Below are 14,212 nucleotides of genomic sequence, written 5' to 3' on the forward strand. Positions count from 1 at the left end.
TAATAATGAGAGTCAGGACTCTCAGTACCTGCCATGCTGCCCACCTTTTTGGTGGCTATGCCAACTGGGTTCTTCCTATGATTCTTGGATTTTCTGTTTGGGGGCTGTTTCTTGCCCTTTATCATGCTCTTGTTGTTTTTCTATATGTAGGAATTCTTTATTTTTTATTTTTTAATTATTAAAAATTTTATTTTATTGTTAAGATGTTGTATGGAGGGGTTACAGTTACATGAGTAACGCAACGAGTACATTACTTGTTGATCATTGTTACCCCTTCCTTTCCTTGTTGTTGTCCTACTATATCCCTTCCCTCTCCCAGTTCCCACATTTCTATCCTCCATCCCCGTCTCGCTGCCTGAAAGTAAAGTTCATTACCAATATACTGTAGGAGATCTTTAAGTGTCTTTTGTAGGGCTTGTTTGGTGGAAATATATTGTTTCAATTTTTCTTTGTTGTGGAAGGTTTTTGTCTTTCTGTTATGAAGGAAAATTTTGTTGGGTACAGTATTCTTGGTTAATAGTTGTCTTTAGGGTGTGGCATACATCCTTCCATGCTCTTCTTGCTTTCATTGTCTCTCCTGAGAAATCTGTAGTTATTTTGATTGGTTTCCCTTTATAGGCAATTGATCTTTTCTCCCTGACAGCTTTAAGGATCCATTCCTTGGTCTCTGTTGATCCTGTGTGGATTACAGTGTGACGGTGGGATGCCCTGTTCTGGTCTGATCTATTTGGGGTTTTAAAGGCTCTTGTATCTGAATGGGCCTATCTTTTTGCATGTTTGGGAAGTTCTCTGCTAGGATCCTGTTAAATAAATTTCCTAGACCTTTCACTTCGGTCTCTAGGCACTCCTCTACACCCATTAGCCCTAAATTAGGCCTTCTGATGGTGTCTTCTAAATGTTGAATAGATCTATCATATTTCTTGGATTTGTCTTGAATACTTGTCTGTTCTTTCTCTATAATGTCTAGGCTTTCTTCAATCCCAGAGATTCAATCTTCTGCATGCTCTAACCTGTGGTTAAGACTTTCTACTTTGTTTTTTATTTCCTTTCTTTCTAATTGGTCAGATTTGAGGTCTTCAAATTCTTTGTTGGAGCTTTGTTTTAGATCTTGTATGGACTTCTTTACCTCCTTAATTTGGTTTTCAGCTTTCATTTTCAAATCCCTTAGTTGATTGTTTATAGTTTTATTGGATTCCCTTTCCTTCTGTTGGGCTTCATTCAGCATTACCTTTGTGGCCTCCATGGATTCCTCCAGCTTTTTGTTTGTGGATTCCATGAATGCCTCTATTAATCTTTGTTTATTCTCATCCTGCTCACACAGTTCCTCTATTAATCTTTGATTAGCCTCCTCAAGCTCGTGATATTCCTGTATTAATCTTTGTTTAGTCTCACCATGGTCACATATTTCCCTATCATGCTCACAGAGGCTTTTTTGCAGGCTTTCAGTCTTTTCATTCAGCATGTTTACAAGTAATGTTTGTAGAACATTTTGGGAACTCTCCCCTGGATTATTCACTAACTGCCCTGTTGCCTGATTATCCTGAGTGGGAGTTGAGATACCTGGACTTGCCATTTTTCTTGTGTTTCTCCAGCTTGTTCTGCCCATTTGGGTATGAAAGCAAAATCAATTTCATGCTAGAACACTATTTTAAGGCAAGCATCAACCAGAGCCACCTTTCCCTTGGTTTCTGGGCCATCTAAGGTCTGCAACTGCCTGTGCTCAGCAGGATGAAGATTTCCTCTCCTTGTCAGTTCTTGCTGGTGGTGAACAGAATCTGTGCACACACTGCCTCTTGTGTCTTTGTCTGGAAGCACAACTGTGGCTCAAGTGATGGAGAGTGCTAGATTTAAGCAAAAAAGCTAAGAAACAGATAAGATCCAGGCTCTGAGTTCAGATTCCAGGACCCCACTGCAATAACTGGTGGTGATTGTGCAGTAGAGACTTAAAGCCAATTCAGCTTCATTGGAGAGTTGAATTGGGATGCCATGATGAGCCAGGAGACAGGACACAGGACATGATCATGGAGACACATGTGGTTTGGTGTCCTAACCTTATATTTGAGGTCTATTAACACTTTCTTTGTTTCTTCCATAACTTATTATTTTTTTTTTGTCAATTTTGGAGCCTGAATCCTAGGCCTGGGCACTGTCCCTCAGCTCTTCAGCTCAAGGCTAAACGCCCTAACATTTGTGCCACAGTGCCACTTCTGGCTTTTTTCTGTTTATGTTGTGCTGAGAAAACAAACCCAGGGCCTCATGCATGCAAGGCAAGCACTCTACCATTGAGCCAACTTCCTAGCCCTTCTTCCATAAGTTTAAAGCTTAAAAATTCAGCTTTCAAATTCCTATTTAGCAAGACAGTATTTGTCCCTTTGTAGGTTCCACATGGAATGTTGTTTTGAGTGAATGCATTTCCAAGCAATAAACAATGAACTAATAAATATTGTCACCTGTTGATAGAGTGAATGAATGAGTGATTGTATGCCAGTCTGTCCTAGATGCACCATCAAGAGCTAGCAAATTTTCATCTGTAAAGCATTCAATGAAATAAAACTTTTATAAATTCTTATATATTATGTTATGCCTATAAGGAATAATATTCAATGAATGTTATATTCCTTATAATTCTATAAGAAATACAATTATTTTTCTTTTGATCACTTTAAAGATTCAAAATCCTTTTACCATCTTTTCTTTCTCTCCACATCACATGTGTGCATATGTAGGCACACCATGTATATGCATGCACACACATGAACACATGCACACACACTGCCTTTCCTTTTACTGCATATACTGCCTTTATCGGCCATGCTTCCTTTTTGGAAATTGATGGAAGTTTAAGTCATAAGTAAAAGCCTGTAGGAATTCAGGTGCTGCATTGCTTCCAGGTATTCTTAATTCTGCTCTGTTTATTGTGATAAGGGATTGGTTTAGAAATAGCTTTCAGCTGTTTTAAGCACATATCTCCAGTAAGTGTCATTGAAACATAGAAAGAGTTCTGAGACCAATAACAATTTGCTCTTTTTTTATATGAAGGAAATTCTATTATTGGCCATAAGTGGTATATATATTATTTGCTCTCGTTTCGACAGTAAAAGTGGCATCATACATTGCATTAGGCTGTATTTTCAGCCAATGTTTAATTGTTTCACTCTGCTTATCTCATAAATAGAAACACCTAAGGTGGTAATAAAATATGTAGATACTTTGAACATAGCAATATGCAATAGTATTCCCAATTAAACTCAAACAATTAAAGCTTTCCCCCTTCATTCTAAAGTCTACTGAGTATAAAAGCTGTTTTCATGTGCATAGAAATTTTTACAATATTCTCTTCTCCTCGTGTCTGATGGAATTCTTTTAGTTTTATTAACTCAAATTTAGTTAGTTAGTTCTAGAATTTGCAAAGTGTTTCAAGTTGAGTATATGGCTTTTTATACTCAAGAGTAGTAAGTTTCCCCATATGTAGCCATACATCTGCTATACATTGGTAATGATGACATGTTTCAGACTGAAAATATTTGAGTCCAGAAGTGCATTTCTGAAGCAACTTGGTTTTCTTACCATGCAGACCTTTTCATTGTTAGAAAGTAAATGATGTTCCACACATCCCTTAATAAGCCTCTAGTGGATTTATGAGGATATTTTATAATGTGCAGTAAAAAAATAACAACATAGTAAGTTTTAAAGCATCTGTCCTGATAATCTGTGAACAGATAATTCTAGAGAACCACAAATATATAAGACCTTTCAAAATCTGGGGATTTAGGATTTGAAGGCCGCCTTAAATGCTTTGTTCTTTATCTTCAATCACATTATGTGACATGCTTGAAATGGTAAGCATTATTGTTAGTCTTGAAACATAGTGCCTAGTATATTGGGGATTCAGGAAGTTAGGAAATTTCTGAAAACAGAGAATCCCTTTCTTCTGCAGATTGATTAAGAAACTTAGGTAAATGCCCAAAAGTGGGATTGCTGGGTCATAGGGGAGCTCTATGTGGAGTCTTTTTGAGGAACCTCCATACTGCTTTCCAAAGTGGTTGAACAAGTTTACACTCCCACCAACAATGCAGTAAGGTTCCCTTCTGTCCACATCCCCTCCAGCATCTGTTGTTATTAGAGTTCTTGTAAGCCAGGCCCAAAGAAACATAGGCCCCATGGTTTCCCTTATCTGCAATAACTAGTATATGTCTGAGACAAGCAGAAAAAGTCAGATAAGTTGATGTTAGGTGAAATGAACCCCAAGATAAAATTTCAAATGTTTTTTCTTTCATGTGATTGTTTCTAACATATTTATAAGATGATTTCTTTGTTGCTTTGTATGTCCCTCCCCCACGATATAACCCCTGCTTTCAGTGTATTTGATGTTGGTATAATTTGTGGAGGGGAAGGGAAAAAACAAACCATTTAAATAGGGATACAGGTGGACCCATTGCAACAATGAGATGTACAAGTTGTTATGTTGAAAAATGAACTTTACAACTTTGGCAGGAGTGGGGGGAGGAGGGAGGTGGCGGGTGGGAGGAGGGAGATGGGAAAGGATGGGAAGGGGAAACAAAGGAGGAGGCAACAATGCTTGATAAGAAATGTACTCATTATCTTGCCCATGTAATTGTAACTCCTCTGTACAGTATTTTCACAATTAAAAAAAATCATAAAAAAAGGAAACTTAGGGTTCACAAATGAAAGCTCATACTCCCAAGTCCACTAAATGGGTTCAAAAATATCAGCTTTCAGGGTTAGTTAAACCAAAATGGAAGATCATCTTGAAAGTTTATCTTTGTCTAATCTATCTCCTGGGAAGAATTAAAATAACTGCTTTTCCTTTATTTTATTGGGTTCAGGCAGCCATATGAAAAGCTATATAATCACCAAGTAAATATTGACCAGGAAATTACAGAGTAAATATTATGCTATGACAAAGTAAGTAGCAAATATCATTTCTGCCTCCTGAACTACTATTTTCTGGTCATGTCCTACCATTGAAAATTAAATGGTGATTACGCTTATAATATCTCTCAATTCTCTCTCTGATTATTGGACCAGCTAGTGGAGTTATATAGCTAGTAGTGTTTTCAAAATTACTGTTATTTTATATGTCAACTTAATTTGATGTTGTGCAAAGTTTTTTATACAAAGAACCAAAATAATATTTTTTTTGGTAATACTTTATAGCTTTGAAAGGACTTTTACCCTCCTGTGAGTAGGTGAAAAAAAAAGATTATGTTTGTAGATTAGGAAACAAACACACAAACAAAAAAACCCAACCTCTAAAATCCTGAAATTTTGCCAGAATTGTTTCCTGCTTTTTATGAGGTTGGAACTGGCTACATGGAAGTTGTTGGCTCATTTTTACCTTCCTTGGCTACTTCCACACGTTTATCTTCCATCTGCAAAAATGTTGGCCATTCTGCTAAGGGGCGAAGGATCTGCTATAGCTGCTGATTCCAGTATAGGTTATAGGCTGAAGAAAGGGTAGGAGGATTGACAGAGAAGGTGCAAGGCTGTTAATGAGAACCAAATGGATGTAGTCTAGACAAAGCCATTGTGGAAGATTTCATAAAACAATTATGGACATTTGTCATTGCTATTTTTAATTTTTGTTAGTAGTGCATTGATACGATTTAAATCAGGGCCTTGTATGTGCTTAGCTGATGTTCTGCCTTTTGAGTCGTATCTTCAGTCAATATAAAAAATGTAGCCAAAGGTATTGAAGATATGGATGCAGATGAATGAATAGACTCAGCTCCCTGATGCATCTCCATTTCCTTTGGAGGGGAGTCCACACAGTTCAGTGGCCAACAGATTCCTGGAAAGTGAAATCTACCAGGTTAGAGAAGGCCAGGGCTGTATGCTTCCTGTTCCTCTGCTCTTATGTAGGTGGAGGTCTCATTTAACATATGAGTGCCATCCACCATCATCAAAGGCAACCCTGACTGTACCAAAGTGATAGACTTTCATGTCCTGTTTCATAATGCATCATTGTGCCTGCAGCAAGTCTGGCCCTGGTCCATTGGAGGAGTCGAAGCATTTTGTTCAGCCGAAGTAAACAGATATCCTGACACTAGAAGATAAGGCTGCAGTAATCTGCTTAGGACCATGTTCAGGCATTAAACTTCGATTAATTACAAAGAGCACACTAGCCAGAGCAAAGAGCGTCTCTATTAAGCTGGCAGGGTCTGTAAGCCTTGGACAGCACAAGAGAGATCGTTCCAGTGACCCCAGGGCTCCTTTGTTGGGAATCATAGTTTTTCACTTTGATTTAATAGTGGTAGATCTACCACACTGCTACAATTCTCTAAAAAGTGATAAATTCTGTAACTAAATGTAATGCCAGGTGTAAAATATGAAAGAGGGTGGCTAATAGTATATTCTGAGATGTCCAGTTGGGAGATGAGGTCACTATACACATAGTAACTGTGTGGAATAAAATATCTAACACGAGGAGAACAAAATTTCATCTTCTGAATATTCTGGTATTTGTGTGCATTCCAGAGGTGGTTCTTGATCGAATTCCCTGGAGACTTGCTCATGTTTATTGTATCAACAGAGTAGATTTGAGTTAGGTTTCACCTTATCACCACAGATATAAAAAAGCTGGTAAAGTAGTTACAAATCTTGGTTGACACACTTCATTTCCCAGATGCCTTTGTGGTTAGAGATGGCTATAGGTGGAAGTAATAATGTGTTCTATTTTCAGTCCCAAGACATCTCATGTATATCACAGTGTTTGTGGAAGGATCCTGGTCTCTAAATCAGTCTGGTGTGAAAAACAAGTCTCTGACCAAGAACACCTGTATCAGTTTTATTGGTGAGAAATAAAGTTCTCTTGTGCCGAGCTATGGAGATATTTGGGTTTAGGTGTTACCCTAACCCATATGGACTGTTATAAAAATCTCAACAATTTAAGGGTTTGTATTTACCTTGACTCTATGGAAGTTCACCCAGTGTTTGATAAATCAAAAAGCTCTAGTGACATATCTAATTAATCACCTGAAGTTCTTCCTGTCAGACCTGTTTACGTTCTCTGCTGGCAGTTGGATTCCTTCTCTCTGCAAAGCTTTTTATTTCACATCTTCAGGGTCATTGGTCACTTGGGTTTAATTCCCAAGTATGAGAGAGCAACATGGACTAGACATTTAATTGAGAGATTTAACCACAAACCACAATTTTATTCAAGGGTTACAAGCAGAGTCAGAGGATAATGGCTGGCTGAAGTAGAGGTTATCAACACCAACTTTCCCACATAGCTATCATCAAGTCTTTTTGTTGTTGTTGTTGGTCGTAAGGCTTAACTTAGAGCCTGCACATTGTCCCTGAGGTCTTCTGCACAAGGTTGGCACTCTAACACTTTGAGCCACAGCACCACTTCTGGTTTTATGGTGGTTATTTGGAGACACAAATCTCATAGTTTTTCTTGCTGTCTGGCTTTGAAACTAGATCCTCAGATCTCAGCCTCCTGAGTAGCTAGGATTACAGGGGTGAGCCATCGGCACCTGGCTATCAGATCTTATTGTTCTGCAGAACACTGATAATGTATCTGTTCTGGAGAGACTTCCTGAAACTATGACTTGGAATTCTGATTTCCAAATTCAGTTTTTAAGCACTAATAATTCTATTCTATATATCCACGAAACCAGAGACTGACAAAATATTTCTAGAATGGACTGAAGAGCACATATTTTAAGTTTTGTGGACCAAATGGTGCCTGTATGAAGTAATCAACTCTGCTCTAAATTTTATCTATCTATCTATCTATCTCTCTATCTATCTATGTATCTATCTATGTATCTATGTATGTATCTATGTATCTATGTATCTATGTATCTATCTATTATGGGGGTTGAACTCAGGGCCTCATGCTTGCTAGGCAGGTACTATACTACTTTAGCCACACCACCAGCCTTTATACCTTTGACCTGCCTTTTTTTTGCTGGTACCAGATCTTGAAATCAGGTCCTTGTGTTCACACTGATTTCTTGCTGACAGTTGGTGCTCTACCACTTGAGTCATGCCTGCATTCCAGCATTTTTTCTGATTAACTGGACATGTAATCTCTTAGACTCCTTTGTTCTGTCTGGTTTCAAACTTTGATCTACCAGTCCACAGCCTCCCAGGTATTAGCCTGGCACCCTTCTTTATTTTTTAAATAGGGTCTTATGTGTATTCTTTCATTATTCTGGACCGTGATCCAACGATTTACACACCCTACATTCCTAGGATGAGAAAGGTATGCTGCTGTGATCAGATATTGACCAAAATGAGGTCTTGTGTTTATGTTTGAGCTGACCTCGAATCACAGTCTTCCAGTCTCTGCTATCAGTATCCAGAACTGATTCACTTTTATTGTCAGTTGTGGGGCTTGACCTTTTGGGCCTGGGTGCTGCACCTCAGCTCTTCAACTCAAGGCTAGCGTTCTACCACCTGAGTAACAGCACCACTTCTGGTTTTCTGGTTTATTGGAGATAAGAGTCTCATGGGTTGGCTTTGAACTGTGATCCTCAGATCTCAGCCTCCTTAGTAGCTAGGATTACAGGTGTAAGCCTCCAGCACCCAGCCCTGATTCACTCTTGAAAGGAAGAGACAATATATAATGTTCTAAAAAATGTATTTCCCAAAATAAATAGTGGGACTCAGTGTGCAAAATCCTGTAATAGATGAGTAATTTTATGCCTGGAGTAAGCCAAATAATAACATAATTGAATCAAAGGGATATTTTGTCCTAGTATCTGTCCCAATAAATTGTGCTTTGATAATGTGTAACCCAGCATACATCACTTCAGGTCCTTATAGGAATGTATGAAAGTTTTGTTTGTCAATTCTACTTCAACAAAATTAGGGGGAAGGAACAATGTTTTGGATTCAGTATCATGTTCTTGTCCTTGATTACAGAGGGATATGTTGCTACCTGATGTAATGCCTCCTTTGAGTTTGTCTGCAGAGAAAATGCAGCAACTCCCCTGTGGACCTCTCTACAAACTGAGAAAATCTTAATTAACCATGTTGATCTCTTGCTTTGGTTGTAGGGTTGCTCCAGGGGCTTCAGCCTGCCATCACTTGCAGGGTGCATGCTTGCCTTTATATGGAACATATCCCATCTGAGATGTGATGGGCCCTGGTGTGCAGTGGAGGGCAAGCCAGCCCTGACTCCTGGCTCCATAGGACCCAAGAGATTTGCCAACTTTATTTTCCACTGTGCCTCATTTAAACAACAACAACACCACTGCATTAAAATATAGATATTAATGTGAACTGCCTGACATCCTCACAGACAAATAGAAAAAAGAAAAGAGTATACGTGGGGAGTGATGCCACTGGTGTAAGTCCTTCGAAGATTTAACTTGCAGTTTAATGAAATGAACACCAGAGCCTGAAACATGTTATCAGGAGGAGCTGTTAAGGAGATGGGTAGGGGTCAGATGAAAAGACAGAGGAATGGTGGGGAAAACTAGCCACAATATCCAATGTACATATGTGAGGATGGAACCAAGTAACTTGAGGGGATGAGTTGGGTTGGGAGAGATGGTAGAAAAGATGGGAGAGATGATATTGATCAAGATAAACATTGCATTCATAAAGGGATATATATATATATAGAAACCCTTTTGTATAACTACCTTAAAGATAATATAACATTTTTTTTTTAAGAAAAACAAAAAAAGAATGGAGAGGAAAACAATCAAATGAAAAAGGCAAACAGACAAATGACAACTTTATACAGGAGAGAATGCAATGAACTCTATATAAACAGTAGAGATGTTGCAGAAGTGGATTATTTCTGTAGCATTATAGATTCATCATTTTTCTCTTCCAGCTTTTCCCTTTTAAACTTCAGGCTTGACTTTATAATTCATACGAAGAGTATCTAGGGTAAAGCTCAATTCTTTATTCTGTTCTACCTGAGGAAACTATTTAAAAAAATCACAAAAGATTATGGCACTTTCTCAATAGGCCAAGTCTTCAGTTTTGAGCTCAGTTATTATCTGAGGGTTGATTCTTGCCTTTGCATCAACATTTTTTTTGGTCAGTTGTAGGGTTTTGAATTCTGAGCCTGGCTGTTGTCCCTTAGCTCTTTAGCTCAAGGCCAGTGCTCTACCACTTGGGCCATAGCACAACTTCTGGTTTTCTGAGTGGTTTATTGGAGAAAATAGTCTCATGAATTTTCCTGTCTAGGCTAGCTTTGAACCGTGCTCCTCAGATCTCAGCCTCCTGAGTAGCTAGGATTACAGGCATGGGCCACTGGTTTCTGGCTCTCCCAAGATTTTTTTTTTGGGTCCGGTCGCGGGGCCTGAACTCTGGGCCTGGGCACTGTCCCTCAGCTCTTCAGCTCAAAGCTAGAGCTCTACCACTTGAGCCACAGCACCACTTCTGGCTTTTTTCTTTTTGCTTATGTGGTGCTGAGGAATCGAACCCAGGGCCTCAGGCATGCAAGGCAAGCGCTCTACCACTGAGCCACCTTCCCAGCCCTTCCCCAAGATTTTTTTTTATCACAATAAACAGAAGAGGCTGTTGAACATGCAGATACAAACTTTGTCACCTTGATTTAAGGATGTAAAATTTGGTACCACTGGTACCAAAGAGGAGTTATAAATGGACTTTACAGGATTCATGAACCATCAGTAGTACAACTATACATTTATACTCTATGGCATATATGGATTGCCTGTTGATTTTTAAAATCAGTATTCTCAAAGTGTGTAATAGTGATTTTCAAAGTATATGTGCTGAAGAGATAGTTTCTTTGATTTTACTAGGCAGACTATCATTTAAAATGTGACAAAAATGAATCCTCAGAGGAAACCAAATAGTACTACAACAGTGTTAAATTGCCATCTCAGTTTTCAATGTGTACCTTCAGTTTCCATGTTTATCTAGTCACTGATCAGCAATTTATAATCTGAGTAGGACTTTGGTTAGAGTTGGCCAAGTGCATGTAATTCTCTCCCCAAAATGGAATGACAAATCTCCTTTGCTATCTTCCAGGAGTAGTCTTAGAAGCATCTGGTCTTTGGTGAGTTGTAGGTGGAGCATGTCTCCTAGTATCCATGCCCAAGTCAAGACCTTTTGAGACATGATTCACATTCCTGTGCATAATACAAAGTAGAACACTTGCTGAGCTGATATATTTAGCTACCTGAGAATATATTTCATATTATATGTCTTAGGATATATGTCAAGGACAACCAATAAAAATCAATCAGTTGTTTTAGAGAAATGGCCAGAAACTTCTGGCTATAACATCCTTCCTGACTCTGGCTCTGGTTCTATAACTGTTACCCAGAACTTGATTGTTCATTTTTGGATTTGAGGTAACTTGAAGAAAAGTTTAGATTAACTTTCCTCATGTTAATCGCTAGTCTGGTTTGATGAAGTGTATTTTGGGCAATGATATAGTCTCAATATGGGCAGCAAGACATATTAATCAATTTGATTTTTATAACCCAATCAAATTTATTAATGAATGCTTCCAACTCAAACAAATGGAATTATCTGGCTCTTCTCTATGTGGATGTTGATTATATCTCATCATCTTTATAGACACTCTGAAAGCTAAAATGAGATGAATATTGAAAGCATTATGGAAAAGGGTTACCTGATCAGAACTATTGTGTTCATGGCATATTTTGTTTCTACCACTCACTCTGGGCAATTGGGGGAGTGGTTATTTTCCAAGCTAAATTGACTTGCTTTTTATCACAGTTGCATACAGGAACAAGTATAGTTTCTGTTATGGTGAGATTTGGCAAGTTGGTCTTTGTGATAATGCATTCCATTTTTGGTTCAGACAGCACAATATAATTATTTTCTACATGACTAATTTTCTGAGCATTTTTTCATTTTTGATAATTTATTTTCATACCTTCAAATCCTAGCAGAAATAATTGTTCTTATTGTGAATATTTTACCAACTGGTACCCAGTTCAGCTTGATATATTTTCTAAGACTCTGTGAGACATTAATCAGAGGTAATCAGGGTGAATACTGGGACAGACTATAGAAAAAGAGTAGCACAGCGCATTGTTTATAACCATACACATCATTTTTGGCAAGTCTATAGATGGTGTCCATGGATAAGGACAAAGCTGAAACATGTTGGAATCTACACTGCATTTAGACCCTGGCTGAAATACAGTTTTTAAATTGCACTCCAAAGTACAATTACCACCAATGGTTTTATACAACATCACAGTGGGGAAAAGCAGAAAATGAGTTCAGAAAGGCAGAGCGATCTTTTGAGACTGTCTGTACCATTCCTAGGAAGTGCTGATAGAATCATCTTGGCAAGCTCTCTGCTACAGGAAACAGCCATCCTTGATTTACCTCATTACCTGTATCTCAAGTAAGCACACCTCCTTTTATTGTGACAAACCAACTACTGCTCCCCTCCCCACTTGGGCCTTGTAGGATGTTGGTTTGGGGGATTGACCTAACAAGACTATTTTCCAAAGACCATTCTAGTTTCTCTCTATTTCTAAGCCCACATGATTATAACAACAATAGAAAAGACATTGATGTACTGCGTTGGCTCTGAGGAAAGCACTGACCAGACCAAAAATCTTCCCCACAGCCAAACTAAGCCATAATGATCGCATTTTCTATTTCTCACAGGAAAAAGTCACATAATTGGTTCTTGTAACACAGTAACCAGTGTGTTCATGCTTCTGTAGAGGGTGTTTATTGGGGAACTAAGTTTCACAGAATAAACTGGCTTCAGAATAAAAATTTAGAATTACCTTGTTTTAAAATTAATCTCGATAAATACAGTGGTAAAAGAAACACCATTCATTTTTATCAGGAATATTTTAAATACACATACACATGATCATTCTTAAGTGATCATAACAGTAGATCATGTTGGTTGGGTGGGAAAGGGGCTAATTTTCTCCAGGGCATTTATGTGAACAGCAAACATTTCTGAATTAGAATTTCTGTCATGGAATAGAAACAGAAGGAAAGAACATGTTTCTGACTGTGCAGCATAAAGATCACCTGGTCCTCTGAAGACCTGACACTGTCATTCCCCTTAGTACATAAAAGAGAAGATATTCTGGGGTGGGGGAGGGGTATGGAGGCAGGAGTAGGAGCTCTGAAGGCAGCTACAGAGGAGACTAATTCTAACAGATTGCTTGTATGTGATATCTGCACACCACTGAATTTGGTGGGAAAGTAATGCACACAATTAACACAGCAGTATTAGTGATGTGTCCTCTTATTAGAATGGCTCAATGGCTCATTGAGTGCAAGGAAATTTTAGGGATTTTTATATTGCAAAAAGCCAGTGTCATAGCTGCAAAAGTAATATCACCAAAATGGGATGCATTATGGAATGTAAGCAGGGTTGCTACATTAGCTTGAATTAGTCAGCCAGTCCCCCCCTTGCTTGAGTGACAGCCAAAGGAATTGAAAAGCATAACAGTCACCGTCTTTTTGTTGTTGTTATTGTTGCTTGTTTATCATTTTGAAATTTGTCTGTAAAGCTAAGGCAGCTTTAGAAGGCTAAGTATCCTTTTAAACAACTGTAAAGTCTTCACTCAATCATTCATGAGTTTTAAATGCTAGATTCTGCATGTTGGGCAACCTTCTCCATACACAGAAAAGTAACTTGTACTTTAACTAGGAAGTACATTGTGAGACATCTTTGCATATTAAGATGGAAATATATAAATATATGTAAAATAGCAACAGCATTTGGTAAAACTGCAAGAACTTGTTTTTAAATTTAATTTTCTCTGCAAGTGCAGTTTAGCAATCTTATTTATTTATTTTTTTGCATTGGTCTCTGGCATACTATTTTTGAGGAAGGAAAAAAAATGTTTTTGCTGCCATGGCAACAGTATCCTCTTGCTTTCCATCACAAACCATAGTTTCTGAGCGTAACTAGGAAAATTGAAATGTGGGTAGCTCAAAATGATAAGGCCAGGCATGGTAAGCATTCATCTAAATGAATATTTGTGTCATTGTTCTTACACTCATGGGAAGACTGGAACTTTCAAGGTCAACATTTTTGTTTGTAGTGTTCACAGCAGCACTCATAAAAGATTATTGCCACTTACTGGGCAACTACTCTTTTCACGGAAGTCTTATTAGCATGATTTTCCAAAGAAATTAAAACACTCCATAGTACAGTTTATTTTATGGTGTTGTGGAGATGTACTACAAAGAAAGGGCACCCATTGTGGAGAGTTTGGGGAATGAAACGATCTGCTAC

The sequence above is a fragment of the Dipodomys spectabilis genome, unplaced genomic scaffold (genome assembly GCF_019054845.1).
Source record: "Dipodomys spectabilis isolate Male_0828 unplaced genomic scaffold, ASM1905484v1 ptg000053l, whole genome shotgun sequence".
In the NCBI taxonomy this organism is placed as follows: Eukaryota; Metazoa; Chordata; class Mammalia; order Rodentia; family Heteromyidae; genus Dipodomys; species Dipodomys spectabilis.